Below are 16,981 nucleotides of genomic sequence, written 5' to 3' on the forward strand. Positions count from 1 at the left end.
ATTGATAAGACGTAGGGTTAGCAACCAATGAAGACTCAGAGTCACAGTGTGAATGGAATTGGTTTTCGCGACTTGGGCATGCATATCTCTATAAATACCAAGCGGCATGCAACGTAAAAGGACCTCCAATTCAACACACAATTGCTCTACGCAAAACCTCTCAAACATCTTGAGATTTTTTATTTTCTTTTTCCGCCGACACATCTTCAGGTTGGATAAATAGCACTGTGAAGGCAACCGACGAACATTTTCAGTTTGGATAAACAGTATTGTTGCCGTAGAATCAGCAGTTCCCGAAGCACCTTTAGTTTGGATAAACAGCACTGCGTCGAGGCCGACTGGTTACCTATCCAAGTCTCGGTCGAGAAGGATTTTCGAATCCTTATTGGCAGAAGTGAGGTGTTACCAAGTTATTACATTCGGCACCTTGAGAGCCGAATTTGATATTGAACTTCGCAGAACTAGCAGTCTTATCTTTAGGCTCGAGAATCCAAAGGCCGAGATTTGTTCCTTCCTCGGCCGCAATCGCAAGATCAAGAAGTCAGCAATGCGCTCAACGCAACATCAACAAATTTTACTCGTCAGCCGAGCTCAGCCGATGAGTTGGCACACCCCGCATTCAACCGAAGGACGTAGTTAGCTTATTAGTTACTCAGCATGCGCGCTACGTAGGCTTTGTAATTTTTAGGGGCAATAGTACCATACAGAGTATAAATAATACAGTCATTAGTCCAGTACTTCACCAAACGCCCGACTAATTTAGTTAGTATTATTCGATGACTATTTATCCTATCTGACAAAAATAGTCAGTATAGTCCGAGCTGTCAAACGATACCATAGTGTTTTGTTAAGGTGATGATGGCCATTGTTCATAGTTTTTTCCAAACCGTTCAGCTCAAAGTTGCATTATGTATGTGGTAAGAGAAGAATTTGTACGATACATGTAGATCTTCTTGTCGTAGGCAGTCGTGGCCTTCGCGTGGTCAATGCCCTCTTATTTGATATGATTTCTTATTAGATTAGAGATCCATTATGTGCATATATGTATCCACAAGCATAGGAAAGTTCAGAGTTAGAATAATTTCGATATTTATTTTATGTGGATGAAGAGAAAATACTTTTTCGTAGGTTACTACATGGTGGGTTTGTACTAGTACCCATGTTTAGAATTAAAAAATGGACAAGGGATTTCATTGTCTATTTCTTGATTCACCTTTGCAAACTAAACTAGGGGCCGCTCACAGGCTCATAAATCATTTGATGTAACTACAAGAAAACTTCAGGAACTAGACATAAATTCCTCCTAAATTTTCCACCAATAACAAATTTGCGCCATCGTAATTTTCAAGTAGAACACACAATGGTTTAGTGAACCTTTCAAACACCCGACGATATAAGAACAAGCTCATCAATGCTTCAATACACATGCTATATAGGAAAAAGGAAGATATAAGAGTCTGCATATTCAGGATGAAATATGAACAAGGGCAAAGAACTTACAATTAAAAAAAAATGGTTAACTTTCAATGTCTACCGATATTGTGTTCCCTATTAATATGATAGGGTGTACAAGATCTTCAACCTAATCAAAATTTCATACCCACATGAATGGTTGATGACTCTTCAGTCAACCCGCTACCTGAATCAAGGTCAGACTAAAACATGTTCTACAAAAATGTACAAAATGGGTTTTCACAATTCGACTCCAAGTGATCGATTTCTCTCTTAAACCAAATGAATTGCCTAAATGGCTCAATGATATACACAAGTGTGCACCTGAACATGAAACTCCACACGATGCAAAAAAAAGAAACAAAAACTCACTTCAAATCCAAAATACCAGTTGGGTCCTGCAATTTACAAACAAACAATGTCAAACACGAAACCGTTGAGAATTAAATTAACAATTAGCTTGAACACCAATAATCAATTCACTTACAGGCACACACCGAAACACTTCTCTTCTTTTATGAGACCCTTCTTTTCGAGAAAAGACCGTCTTTAAACAACAAGAGAGAGCCCCTAACTTTCGGGTGTGAGGGGAATTTCACAGCATTGTGCACTTGTTCCTCCCTCATTGGTTCGAATTCACAAACATCGACGGTGTAGAACTTTCCTTAGCGGGCTCCGCCCCATCATCTTGCTGACCCTCAATTATGAATTGAGCAAGCCCTGCTGCTCAAGTTAACAACCACAATTATTATGTTCACATAAATTAGAATGTAGTTAATTTTGCAAAAATTGTGATTTCTTTCATAGGTCATCAATTCATTCAATCAATTCCACCAGGAACTAAATTTCCCTAAGCAAATTATTCAGTAATAACAAAAGAAAACAATAAGTTACATAACTAATAGAATATACAAATTGTTCATTAAATTTATAATTGCATAACTTCCTCGACAACTATATGAACAATAAACAATAAAATTAAAGTAAAAAATGAAACAAAGCAGAGAGAGAAAAAGAGAAAGAGAGAGAGATGGCACCTGGGTTCTGCTCTTTGTCCTTTATTGTGTCCCTATGTCCAACTGAATCACTCAGCAGAGAGAGAGAAAAAATGCAAGAAAAATTGAAAAAAATGAAAAAATAATCAACAAAAACTTAATAAAAAGCTTCTAATTTAAGGAAATCAGCAATCAGCACCATCTCAGCCTCCTCTTAACCTCAAATAAGAACACAGTCATTCATACAAATCTCGGTTAATTTGATTCTATGAATCCAAGATCACAAAAAACTCAATTCTAAATAATATAAGAGATTTGATGGCAAAACCCCAAATTTTGTCCATCTTCTGGTACCTCTTGCAATCGATCTTCAAGCCATCTCTGATAATGGTTAGAACCATCTGGAACTCCTGGTTATGGATGGAAGACTGGTTGTGATCGTCGTCCCGAACTTCTCGAAGCCATCTCTCATGATGGTCAGAACCATCTGGAACTCCTGGTTATCGGTGGAAGACTGGTTGGGATCGTCCCGAACTTCTCGAACTCTTCCTCGTCCTTGACTTCCTTGTGGATCACGAGGGTGGCGCCCTCGCCGTCGTCCACGATCATTTCGGACTTATAAAATGAGAAAATAGCAGAGCGATAAAAAGGATAACGGACTAAAGAAATGGGGGAAGGTATTATAGTCGGGGTAAAATCGAAGACTCACTGCTGGGCCAGTTTTATTGGGCTGATTTGGCGTTGAATTTGTGGTAACCATTAAATAAAGTTTTAGTATATAGCTTTTTTTTGTTAAGATTTAAAGTTTTAAAGTTATTTTTATTGATTTTTCTTCATTTTTAATCTTTAGCATTATATATGGATGAGAGAAATAAACTTGAAATTTTAACAATAGTTATAATTTATAAATAGATATGCTCAAATTTTCTTATTTGAATTCATAAACATATAAATTTAGAATTTTCGAGTGAAAAAAAAGTTCAGAATGTGGAGCCTCGAATTCCTAAGTTTAAATTTCATGTAAATAGGTTAATCTCAATTTTTATGAGGAAGCCTTACTTATAGAGAAAATATATATATATACCATATTTCACACAACTCTACATCTTTTAAAACATTTCAAGGAGGGACAAAAAACCCAAAACAACACAAAACCAAGCCCAATCCAAAAAGAAACAGACCGAGTAAATTACGACCCATGCCCCTTGTCTATAACCGTTAATAAACGGCCACGTTAACCAGTACACGACAAAAAATCATAAAAACAGATTGTATGCCCTATTCAATACCGCGAACTGATGGTTTTTTCTTTCTTTCATCTGCCCACAAAAGAATCATTTCAAAAACTCTCTCATGCAAAAAAAAACTTCCCCAGAAAAAACCCTAAAATCTCCATAGATTTCGATACTTTCAAAACAGATTTTCAGTAAGCGATACACAGGTTCAGCTCGATTTCGAGAAGATCAGTGTTTCAAAGGTATTCTACTACTCCAAATCATTCTTTTGCATTATTATCTTTTGAATTTTGACAAAAAGGAATGCATTATCAAGTTTTGGATGCATTATTAAGTGTTTTTGCACTTGTTTTTGCAAAAGACACTTTCAAAAACTGTAAAAAAAGAAAACACATGCATGCATTATCAAGTGTTTTAGCACTTGATTTTACAAAAAATTTAGTGTTCTAGTTCGAGAAAAAACAATTTCGATGTTTTAGATGTTCTATTTCACTTTTTTTAGTTTATATGTATACTAATTCTTCAACAACATCTGGAAAAAAATGATTATGCGTCTAAATTTTGTGAGTAAAAACATTAACCGTCTCGCTTGATGATGCAATTTGTCACTAATGCTGCATTTTGTATCGATGCTACACTTTTTATGTGAACTGATGTTGCACCTGCCTGTTGTCTGTAAATTAACTATGGTACTACTTTTTGTTTGTAAATTAATTTTGCACATAAATATATTATGTTAAAAAAAGGAATATGCATCTACCTTGTGCGTTAATAACCAATTCTGCATCTACCTTTTTTGCTAAGTGATGTTGCATTTACCTTGTTTGCTAAGTGATGCTGCAACTAGCTTGTGTGCTAGGTGATGATGCATCTACCTTGTGCTAAGTGATACTACATCTGTCTTTAGCATCTAGTTTGTCATTTATATAACTTCATATTATTTGATTAAAAAGTATACTTATTATCGTTTTTTTTTTAATGAAGATGCCGCCAAAAGAAAAGCATTCATCAACCAGAAAGAAATCGGCTCAAAAACCTCATGTTGCAAAACGTCGGGCAATAGACGAGAACTATGCTCAAATAAGACTGAATATCATGGCCTTTACAGAATTAATACAAGAGCTCAAGCCAAATTTTGATGAAAAACCAAAAGTCTTGGCATTCATATATAAGTCACCTTTTGGGAAACTTGTGAAAGCAAAAGTAAAAGGTGAATTACAAATGAAGAAATCAAACTGGGATGTCCTATATATTGTGAAATGGTATGACATTGAAAAATGAATGTTCAAATTCAAAAATGGATATAGCCAAGTAAATGCTGATGATGTTCAACGCAAATTTGGGATCCCAAACCGAGGTAGAGAAGCCCCTCAGTCAACAATAAACACAAGAATCCTAAAGTTGAAAGAAACTAGACATGTTGATAAATACTTCTAAAAAATGGCAAGAATCAGTAGAAAAGAAATTCCACACGCAATTCAAGTTGCATTTGATACTGGGACAAAAGAAGAAAATGAAGATGCGGCCTGCCTTATAATTCTATTTTTGCTTAACACAAATTTGCTTGGGAGCTCAGCAGGCAAACTCCCTTGAAGTTTGGCCAAGAATTGTACCTCCATTGATAACATAAAACAGTACAACTGGGCCAAAGAAACAGCAAGATACTTGATGAAATCAATTGATAGAGCACAAAAGAAGAAAAGAGATAAACAACCAACCGTCAGTGGTGTTATTGTACTTTTCATGGTAAGCAAACAAAAACTAATTAAAAAAAAAAAAAAAAACAAAAACTTTTTGTGTTATTTTACAAAAGGTAAAATGCAGTTTTACCCCCCTGAACTACTACCCAGTTGAAATTGACCCCTTGAACTATTGTTTTAGTAAATTAACCCCCTGAACTATTTAAAATCAGCCAATTAACCTCTTGACGTAAGATTCCACTTATCATTCCATCAAATTCAAGCCCAAATTAGTCATTTCATCAATTCTTATTTGTTAATGATAACCACCAATAAAATTATAACATATTGACACAAAATAATGTGCAAAACATATAGCATATTAAGAAAACATAAAAAAATCGAACGTTTACATACATTTCTCATTGTCATTACACATTATTTTGTGTCCATATGTCATAATTTTATTGGCGGTTATAGTTGACAAGTAAGAATTAATGATGAAAAGATTAACTTGCCCTTCAATTTAATGAAATAGTGAATGAAATCTACCAACAAGGGGTTAATTGGCTAATTTCAAATAGTTCAGGAGTTAATTTACCAAAAAAAATAGTTCAGGGGATCAATCTCTAATAAAAAAATCTTTTACTTTGTCTACGATATTGGATTTGTGATCACAGCCAAATCATCAAACCAATATAAGGAAATGAGAAACGCTTGCCAATAGCAGTCAAGTGAGATTTGTCAGTTCTTCATGAAAAAATGGGTAAATTACACTTAACCCCCTCAAGTTTGGGTGCAGTTTCAATTTCTTACAACATCTTTAAAATATTTCAATCTCATATTTTCATTATTATTTCATTGCAATTTCAAACATATGTTAGTTAATCCGTTAATTTGACTGTTAAGCGATGACGTGGCATGTATTAAACCCACCTGCTATGATCACTTGGCAATAAATATAATTAAATATTAAATAAATTGCTTAAAAACTGAATTAAAACAAATTGGGTCTCACCCATTTTCTCTTTCCCTCTGCTTTTCTCTCTCCAGTCATTCCTTTTCTCTCTTCAATCTCTCCACTCATTTGCTCCTCTATTTTAAAAAACTAGCAATCTATTTTTCAGAAGCAGAACTCGTGGTGATAGAAATTGAAAGGCGGAGGGAGTTAAAGAGAACAGCGCAGCATGCCCATCCTCACCCACCTCTCCCCCTCTTAATTATTGTACGTGGCCATCAAATCAAATACAATTGACCCATTTTAGGAGGGCTCATCCTTGGCGATCTTCTCCACACCTGATTGAGCGCCACAAATTTGTTGACGTCCTCCTCGCCACCATCCGCCAAATCCCACCTGATTGGTACTTCATTCTCCAAATGGCCCGACCCGACTCTGCAAACCCGACTCATACTGGCCCAATTCGAGAAACTCAGGACCCTTTTGGAACCTGGAAAAAACCAGTTCACTTTCTCTCAGGACGCTTTATGGCTCGTTAAGAAAGCATGGTCCATACTATCGAACCCGGAGAAGAAAACCCATTTAGCAAACAGGTATGAGCAAGGGAAAGAAAGTGGAAAACAAAGAGAGGTGAAAAATTGGGTAATGGGAAAAATGGCAGAGGGTAGAATGGGAAAAAAATATTCTAGAGTATGTGTCCGTACTTGATGAGCCATAATTGCAAGGGTGGTTGTTGTTGGGGTTGTGACTATAGAGTCCACCGATGATGAAGGGGGTCTTCTGGTGGCGCCAGAAAACTAGAAATTGGAGAAATTGGTGCAATGTACACAGACCCAACAAGGAGTCCTGATGCGGGGGTCGATGAGTCTTGATTTCTTTAGATACCCACTATGCCGTCACGAAAAGCCCAATTAAATTTGGGAAAATGATGGATGAGCGGAAGAGAAATGAGAGATGGGTGAACGAAGGAGATGAGGGCACAATTTTTTTAATTTACTTTATAACTAATTTTTTTATTTAGATAGACTGCCACGTTAGTAAAAAAATAGGCCATTCATTTGTCACGTCATCACTTAACGATCAACTTAACAAATTTTTTAATGGTTATATGAAATTGAAATAAAATAATAAGTAATGTATAAGATTGAAATATTTTAAAGATATTGTATGAGGTTACAGTTGCACTCAAACTTGAGGGGGTAAAATATAATTTACCCTGAAAAAATCGATAAATAAGCAAATGAAAATTTGGAGATAAAACTGATGCTGCATGTACTTTTGTGTAAAACATGATTCTGCATTTTTTTAGGAAAAAAAAAAAGTATAAAAAACAAACAGTGTCAACAATAATCATAAAAAAAAAAGTTAAAATATAGTTTATATTTGTGTAAAACTGATTATGCATGTGTGATTATGCATATACCTGTTGTGTGTTGTTTTCAAACAAAGTATCAAAAAACTACCTCTTAAAACTTTCACAGATGGACAATGAAAAACCAATTGAGGATTCAGTTGAACAAGGATCAAAAGATGATGATGAATATGACTTTGTCAATCCTCCACCTGCATCAAAAGAGGAAATTAGAAAAATAAGTAGCCAAGAAGGAGCCAAAAGCTATGAAAGCTAAAGAGAAAAAAAAAATTAATTCTTGAACATGTAGAACATGAAGAAGATCGAACCGTATTAGGGTCAAAGCAAGTAGTCAAGAATGATCCAAAAGCAAAGAAAGATAAAGCAGCAAAAAATTTGGTGCTTGAACATGAAGAACCTGAAGAAGATCAAAATGTAAGGGGACCTGCACAACCTCTATAAGATGATCAAGTGACTGAAAAAAAGATGCTGATGATGATGAAAGAACCATATCATATGGGATGGCAAAAATTAATGCTCAAAATGAAAATGATAATGATGAGATAGATGATGCTCAACAACAAGAAGAGAATGATGATGAAAGAACAGTTTCAGATATTTTGGAATGTTTAATATAAACTGATGAGTTTGCATAAAATATTAAATGTCATCAACTGAATGATTGTGGTGTAACTAATGTTGCATGTTGATTCTGGTATAAATGATGTTGCATCCTAATTCTGGTATAACTGATGTAACATACTAAATTTGGTATAAGTAAATGATGCATGCTAATTCTTTTATAACTGATGCTAGATACTAATTCTAATATAAAAGCAATGATGCATGCTAAATATTGTATAACTAAAATGATGAATAATAAAATTTGATTCGTATTCTTGATTTATGCTATAACTGATGTTGCATGATTATTCTGCTATAAACTGAAGCTTTGTGATTATATTCGATAACTGATGCTACATAATAAACCTGATGCAATTGTTGCTGTATATTAATTCTTTGTATAAAAGTAATAATGCATACTAATTCTGGTATATGAAAGGATGGAATCTAATAATACAATAAGTAAATTTGCAAACTAATTCTTCAAGTTGATTTTGCATACTATCAAGACTTTGACACATTGGTTGATAGTCAGAGTATATTTGGCACCCAAATTTCAAATGAGCAAGTCCAAGATGACCAAGATGTTGCACATGATTCTGCCCATCCAACTATTGAAAGTGAAGAAAGAAATGCAAACATCACAAACATGGACGCAACTAAAATTGATAGGGTGATCAGTAATGTGGTTAATTTTCATATAGAATAGGTAGTACAAAAAGAGAATCCAAGTACCTCAATTGAATAATCAATTCCTCTAGTGAAAGAAGAGGCAATTCAAAAAGAGGTTTCACCTCAATCTAAGAATCAGTTCCTTAAGTGGAAGAAAAGACATTGCAAAAAAGTGGCTCAAAACACCTCAATTCAAGAATGTCTTCAGATGCTAGTGCAACATCATGAACAAGCAAAAACAAATGCATAATCAGTTCCTTAAATCCCAATTCACCATCAGGAACAAGAAGCAAATCCAGAATCAGTCCCTCCACTGCCAATTCAAACTAATGAGCAACAAGCAAATGTAGCATCTGTTACTCAACTGCCAGTTTACCCCGATGAGTCGGCAATCAAGACAAGGAACCAACATTCTATGAATAGCTTCTTGCTCCACATATGGGTGAAGAAAAATGGGAATGTGAAAATTCAGAGGAAGAATTAATACAATAAGAGCTCTCGCAAAGCCAAACAAATCATGCATAGCATTGGAAAATGAGGGCAAAACTTCAACTTCAAATGAATAATGTTATCAACACATGCCACTTCAAGAATTATGTGATTGAGAAAATTGGAGAAGAACACTGCACTAGAACAACAAAAAATGGGGAGAGAAAAGAATGAATTGCAAGAAAAGAGCAAGGGACTGCTAAAGGAGAATAAATATCTTGAATGGCAGCAAAAAAAGTCCTACAAGAAGCAGTGTGAACTTAATGCAATAAAAATGGAAAAATTAAAAGAGAAATTTCAAGTTCTAAAAGCTGAGAAGATTTCTCTAGATGAAATGGTAAAGAAGCAACAAGAAGAAATTACTGAGTTAAACAAGAACTTATGTTTCATTAATGAGGTTGAAACAGAAAAAGTTTAGAAATGTGAGGAACTTGTTCATCAAGCTTATGATATTGATTCTACAACAGAAAGCGAACCTGTTAACTCTGCGGACAAAATCGTAATTGCATCTAATCAAGAGGTAAATATGCAGTCAAAACAGGTTCTACAAACTCCAAAAAAAGTACCAACAAAATCTTAAACACTTGTTCAACCTCAACCTCAAACTCGAACAATGGTCCGACGCATCAAGCAAAAAGCCAAAAAAAAAAAAAGAGATGCATTTCCATTACATTGCCATGAAGAAAACAAGAAAATGAAATGAGTGGAAATGTCATCCGGCATACTTCCTCCTAACCCCAATGGACAAAAAAACCATCAACCTTTTCTGGGAAAAAAGCACCAGTGTAAGAAAATTTACAACTAAATCTATAATTTCTGTTATACTTCCAAATTTGATTCTAAATTAACATATTTCTATATATATTGTATTTCAAGGACATGTATTGGTCATCAACTACAAATGAGTTCAGGTACTATGACAATATTGTGATGAAAAAAATATATGGATGGATTTTTTGGAGATGAGTTACAAATACTGTGATTGATGCACACAACTACATTCTCAAAGAATAAGAAAGTAATTTGGATCATCAAACTTCTACTTCTCGGTCATTCTCTTTGTAATTTATAAAAACTATTGAATGTCATTGAAACTGATTGATCCTGCATACTGATGTTTCATACACATGTTCCACACTGATGATTCATACTGATGTTCCATATGATTCTGCTATAACTGATGCTAATTACTAATTGATGTTGCTTACTAATCCTAATTGTCCATATACTGATTATATTTTGGATAAACAGATGAACTTCACCAAGGATGAAAACAATAAAGCACAATTTGGGGAACAATCAAATGAACAAATGTGAGTTACGCGAAAAATCTTTATACCCCTTCTAAATCATGAATACTACACACTGCTTGTATTCGACACAAAGGAGATGCGTTTCAATTTTTGCAACTCTAACAAAAAAAAAAAACCTTCAAGAAGATGAAACAAACATGCACAATGACAATGCATATAAAGTGGTAAGTCTAAATTTAGTATCGCTTATTTTTTCAATGATTTCCTATACATTTTTCAAACCTATGCTTAATTTGTATATAGGTCAAAATGATTAAAGAATGGTACAACAACGGATACAGGTTATTCCATTTGCCATTGAATGAAAGAGAAAAAACAACAAATGACTACATGTGAATAAGCCTTACAAATGCAACTTTTGAGATGGATGAAGATAAACACTGTCTAATCCAGCTTGGCTCATAAGTATAATAGTGTGTTTTGATTGTTTTAATTGAATTACTGTTCTTGGTTACATTCTTCAATAACTCAAGTTGTATACTTATTCTGATATAACTAATGTTGCATACTGAAGCTACATATTCTTCCATAATTCAAGTTCTATACTTATTCTGCTTTAACTAATCCTGCATACTAATTCTGTTAAAATTGATGTTGCATGCTAGTTATGCAAAACTTATTTTACAGAGATGATTATGGTGTTTATATACTGTACTACATACGAACAATAGCAAAAGGCGAACAAACGAAAAAGTCATTGACCAAGCAGGAAGTCAATTGTCTACGCTACGATATTGCATCTCAAATAATACATCATCGCTTAAGCTAGAGCATGAAGTTTGAGGTGGAAAAACAAGCAACTGAAGAAAATGACAACCAAAAATCATCTTGAAGTTTGAGCTGGACTTCTAACATTTAAATTGTTATGAACTTTGAAGTTTAAAATTGCATTGTTATAATTCACTTTTGCGATAGTGAATAAATTGAGTCATTAATAGTGTGAAATCCTGTTCCTGGATTTCACTGTTATAATCTACATATTTGTATTATTGAGATTTTATATTATTTTTCGGGAATTTATATTAATTTATTTGAATTTAGGTTTTAATTAAACTAGTTATGAAGGTTGAAGTTTCAAAATTAAATATTTAAATTCCGTAGACCTTTCAAGGTCATAATTTATATTTTCAAATAGAGCTCGATCTCACGAACGCGTAGGCGTAAACCGTTCGTGAAATGGAGTTATAACGAAGAAATTAGAGACGTTTTAGTCGTTAGGAAATAAATAAATAAACGTTTAGAAGCTGCCAAGTGGCAGCAAGGGAGAAAGGAGATAGTGCGGTAGAGAAAAGGGGAGGAGCAACCCAATCAGAAGGGAGAGCAAGGAGGGGAAAGGAAAGAGACCCAAGTTGGGTCATTTTTTACCCGACCATATCTCCTTTATCCGACTTCCGTTTTTGGTGATCTTGGTGTCCATGGAGCTCTTGACGATTTCTACATCCCTGTAGTTTTAGATTTCCATTTTTCTTTTCCACTTTTCTAGTTTGAAGCCACAAAGTGCCAAAGGTTTTCTGGCGAGTTTTCTCATGTTATAGTGATTCCGACAACGATTACCATCGATCACCACCATCAATAGACTCCCCTCAACCCCTGGAGCAAGGCCCAAGCATTGGATGAGGTGTCGAAGTTCGTTTTGGTGATGAATCGAGGAACACCCATTTTTAGGTTTTCCGGCGGGTTCAAGGGCAATTGGAGCCTTTCCCAATCAAATTGGACTTGGCCACAAGTATGAAACATGTTCCACTCACTGAGATCTATTTTCCTGTAAAATTTGGTAATTTTTGAAAATAGTTGAATTTTCCAGCGAGTGGGGCGGCCGACCGCAACTTGCGGCAGCGCATGGCCAGTGGGCCGACGATGTCTTTCTAAGTCCAGTTAGATGCCTTGAATTCATAATTGATATCCGTATGAAGTGTTTTGACTGTTTGAACCTAGTTTCATTATGGTACATCACTTGATCAAAATTTGAATCACCAAATCCTAATGCGTTATAGAACATAATATTTGAGGATAACTGGAGCTGACAGATCGGGAATCTGACGTACGGATCTTCCCAAATTAGATTTCTAAGTTAGTAAAAGTAATTGTTACCTGCCACCTAATTCTAGCAATGGCAGAGATCCGACTGTCGGATCATGATGAGATTTTAGTATGTTGTTCTTTGAGCATAATGTGGACCTTAGGAAGTTACGGATCTAGATTATGATATGTGGATCTTCCAGATTAAATTGCTAGGGTGTGGACCCACCGTTGACGTTTGCTCAACAGGTCTTGAACCATTTGAATTACTAAAATTAGTATTACTAGAGACTCAATGAAGCTTTGCAGACTTGTCTCAGTGAGTGACTTTAACATATGTGATATGGTGTTTACCCGATTCTTTATATTAATATCATTTGTGGATATGACATGGCTTTATAAATGTGTTTTTTTTGTTAAAATGTGATTCTTTTATAATTGACCATCGATCTATTGTTATTAAATGTGATTTGATTCATGGATTGGAAATATTTGTGGAAAAGTGATTCGAATTGCATATTGAAATGTTTTGTAAATTGAGGGCTAGTAGGAGACTATGACCCTGCTTGGTTAATCCGCATTGCGGGGGTCACTAGTGGTCCTTCTTGGTTAATCCGCATTGGGGGACCATACTATATATGGATTGCGCTTGGTTAATCTACGTTGGGCGATCCTTATGGCCATTTATACTTAGGGGTGATCATGCTTGGTTAATCTGCGTTGGGTGATCACTGCCTAATAGTTCTGTAGGTGTGACTTTACTTGGTTAATCCGCGTTGGTGGGTCACTACCTACCTAATTATCTTGACCATGTTTGGTTAATCCGCATTGGGGGGTCACTAGTGGTCCTGCTTGGTTAATCCACATTGGGGGACCATATTATATATGGATTGCACTTGGTTAATCCGCGTTGGGCGATCCTTATGGCCATGTATGCTTAGGAGTGATCATACTTGGTTAATCCGTATTAGGTGATCACTTCCTAACAGCTGTAGGAGTGACTGCCTACTTGGTTACTTTCTCAGGGGTGGCTTTGCTTGGTTAATCCGCTTTTGTTGGGGGGGGGGGGGCACTTCCTATTTAGTTACTTATGTAGGCTTTGGCCAAACTGCGATCCTCTAGCCCTAGTTTTTAATGTACATATGAACGATGGTTTTTGAGAATCTTGTGGTTTGAATTAGAAAAGCAGTTGGATGTCTGGGTGACTCCTTTGGTGTTTTCAGTGACTTGATTATGATATCATAAAGCATGACTCTATACTTGATACTTATAGATTGTGATCGATGGTCTATTTTTATTGAATATCACATACTTGTATTATTGTCATTCACCCGAGTTTCGTAGTTTAACCGAGTTCTGATTTTCCAGTGCATCATTCCCTTGATGTAGGCACTAATTTTACATATGACAAGTCTGGGTAGAGTATGAGAAACCGGTTGGTATTTTGGTTCCGTTGAGTGGTCTGGAACCCGATGTTGTTGGTTTCTGTTGAGTAGTCTGGAATCCTTGCTTTTGTTAATTCCCATAAGATTAGTCTAGAACCCTAGATTCAAGTGAATGGGAATTAACCACAATAGAGCTTGTGAACATAAATTAGAATTACCATGTTTATTACTCATAATCCAAGTAGGGAGTTATATAGAGTTCCTTAGTTAAATTCATGAAATGATAAGTTATCGCATTGATTGATTAATGCAAATAAATGTGATCATGTATTTTTGATTCATGAATTGATTAATTAACGGGATTGTGGAATGACTTTGGATATGGATATCATTATTATGATTATTTTAGTTGATCAATGTGGTTTGAGAAGAATATTGTGCTTCGTCATTGGTTCTTTGACATATTGCATGGTATGCATTGTGATATATTGTTGTGACATAGCAATTTATGAGATGGATGTTTGAGTGTAGTGAAATGACGAACTACGAATGGCTTGATCCCTATTAAGGGTACGTAGGCAGTCTAACTGGAGGTTAGATGCAGCCATAAAGTGTACAAAAAAAAATTACTACGCAATCCAAGGTATGGCATGTGCTTGGCACATATCTTGGAGGCAGGTATGTTAGATATATGGTTATTTGATGACATCACGTGTCAATCCTGAACGTATGGCGGGATCGAGGCGTGACAAATAGTTTTTGTAAAACTGATACTACACAAATGCTAATCAAAAAGTAGAAATTCTTCAACGTATATGGGGGTTCCCCCAACCACCGACCCCCCCACCCCACCCATAAATTGATTCATAATCCATTAACTGGTTCATAATCCATTGTACATTAATAACTGATGCTGCACATTAATAAACTGATGCTGCACTTTAATAAACAAAATCTATACAAAAAGAATAACCTGATTCTCCAAAATGAATAAATATTGAAATTCAAAACAATATCACAAATATTTAATTTATAACAATTAAAAAAACTTATCATTATTTGCATTTTTTAGCACAATAACCAAGAATAGTACCAGTATATTTTCCCTTAAAAAAAGTACCATCAAGGAACAATATTGGTCTACACCATCAGAATCTTTTAACACAAGCTCCAAAAGATATGAATAATCTTTCAAACCTATTACTATCATTATCAAGTTATAGTGCACAAAAAGATCTATCATTGGCACGCACAAACTCATCAAGATACCAAGCCAAATATCCAAAAGAGAGCCTCATCACCATTAACCTCGTTATATGCAATCTCTTTACCACGCCAAGTTGTATGGTATTTAACATCAAGACCATAACTTTCATTCATTTCTCTCGTAGCATCCTTTGCCTTGATAGACAGATTCGAACGAACCTTAGCAGCCAATAAAGAGGATAAAACAAAAGGATAAAACCTTTTATTTAATTTTTTTTAATGATAAAATTACCATTAGGCTGTTGCACAACAACATGAACACGCCATTGACACCCCTTCGACAGTTTCTTTGAGCAAACAGCAGTATCATGCTTCCAATCATTCCTAGTGTACTTGAAAACAAAACCAACCTCAATAGAGTATTGTGTAAGTTTTCTATGAAACTCAACTACACCACCTTCATAACTTTGACCCTCATAAGAAATATAACTCTGCCACATAATGGTGAGGTCCATAAGAGCCACACTTACCTAAATATTGGTTCTCATCTCCATTACTAGTAGTTTCACTTAGACAAGCAGATGACACACTACTAGTAGGAACAATAGACATCTCATTCTTAGCACAAACATAAACATCAACAACTGGATTTGAAATCAAATTATTCACCAATGGAAGCGTTTGAATATCTTCATTGCATTCTAATAAACAGTTTGGTTCGCCTCTGAATAATGAGTATTTCAACAAAAAGTCTCCTGATGACAAACTTGGAAACCTAAAAGTTAATTACCCACACAAATCCCCATAACTAGAGTGCGGATAAAGTAAGACAACTACTGCACAATTTTCATACACACTTCAACACCTTAACAACGAACATGATCTACACACACACACACACAAAAAAAAAAAAACATAAAATTAAATTGATGCATGACATAAATAATTAGATATATACATTCATTTTAAAATGTAAATCTAATAATCAATAAAAAATGCTGCTGCACAAGGGTTTCAAAATGATAAACTTAAGAAGATTCTGTAAAATTGATGCTGCACAAATATTTTGTAACGTTGATGTTGCACAAAATTCCTAACGATTAATAATTCATTAACTGGTTGCTAATCCATTGTCCTTTTAATAAACTAATGCCAAGTGATTCTTTATGATTATGTAAAACTAATGCCAAAGAAAATTTAAATATAAAACCAAAAGAACAATTTACCTTCGAATAAACTTGAGAGGAAGAAAAATAGCAGAGAAACAAAAAAAGAAATTGACTTATTTGAATAGAAGAGAGTAAATTTGAAGCTATACTTCAATCAATCTCCGCTGATCATGTTTAACAGAAAAGGGAAGGGTAAATACGTAATTCCGTTTCTAACAGAAAAATATGACATGATGTCATCTTACGTTGGTTTAAAAAATGTCCCTCCTTGAAATGTTTAAAAAGTGTAATCTCAATATATAATTAAGTATTGAAATTATTCTCTAAGTGTAATTTTTCCTTAAAAAGTGAAAGTTTAAAAATAAAAATTACTTATTCAAATTTCATTGTTTTTTAGGTTAATCAAATAAGAAAATTCATAATTAGAAAAGAAA

At 34.7% G+C, this 16,981-nt stretch overlaps 1 long non-coding RNA gene across 2 annotated transcripts; it reads right to left on the reverse strand.

Annotated features, from left to right (window-relative positions):
• Positions 1-1,516: 1,516 nt before the first annotated feature.
• Positions 1,517-3,124, reverse strand: LOC148692493 (uncharacterized). Of its 2 annotated transcripts, XR_015954223.1 has the most exons (4): positions 2,802-3,124; positions 2,490-2,531; positions 1,940-2,175; positions 1,517-1,850 (listed from the first exon to the last, which is right to left on the reverse strand). It is a non-coding gene; the product is annotated as an uncharacterized LOC148692493 (long non-coding RNA). The 2 variants fall into 2 exon arrangements; XR_015954222.1 differs by having other exon boundaries at positions 2,490-3,124.
• Between the last annotated feature and the right edge of the window lie 13,857 nt (positions 3,125-16,981).

This window comes from Pyrus communis, chromosome 12 (genome assembly GCF_041283825.1).
Source record: "Pyrus communis isolate YQ-2024b chromosome 12, ASM4128382v1, whole genome shotgun sequence".
NCBI classification, from domain to species: Eukaryota; Viridiplantae; Streptophyta; class Magnoliopsida; order Rosales; family Rosaceae; genus Pyrus; species Pyrus communis.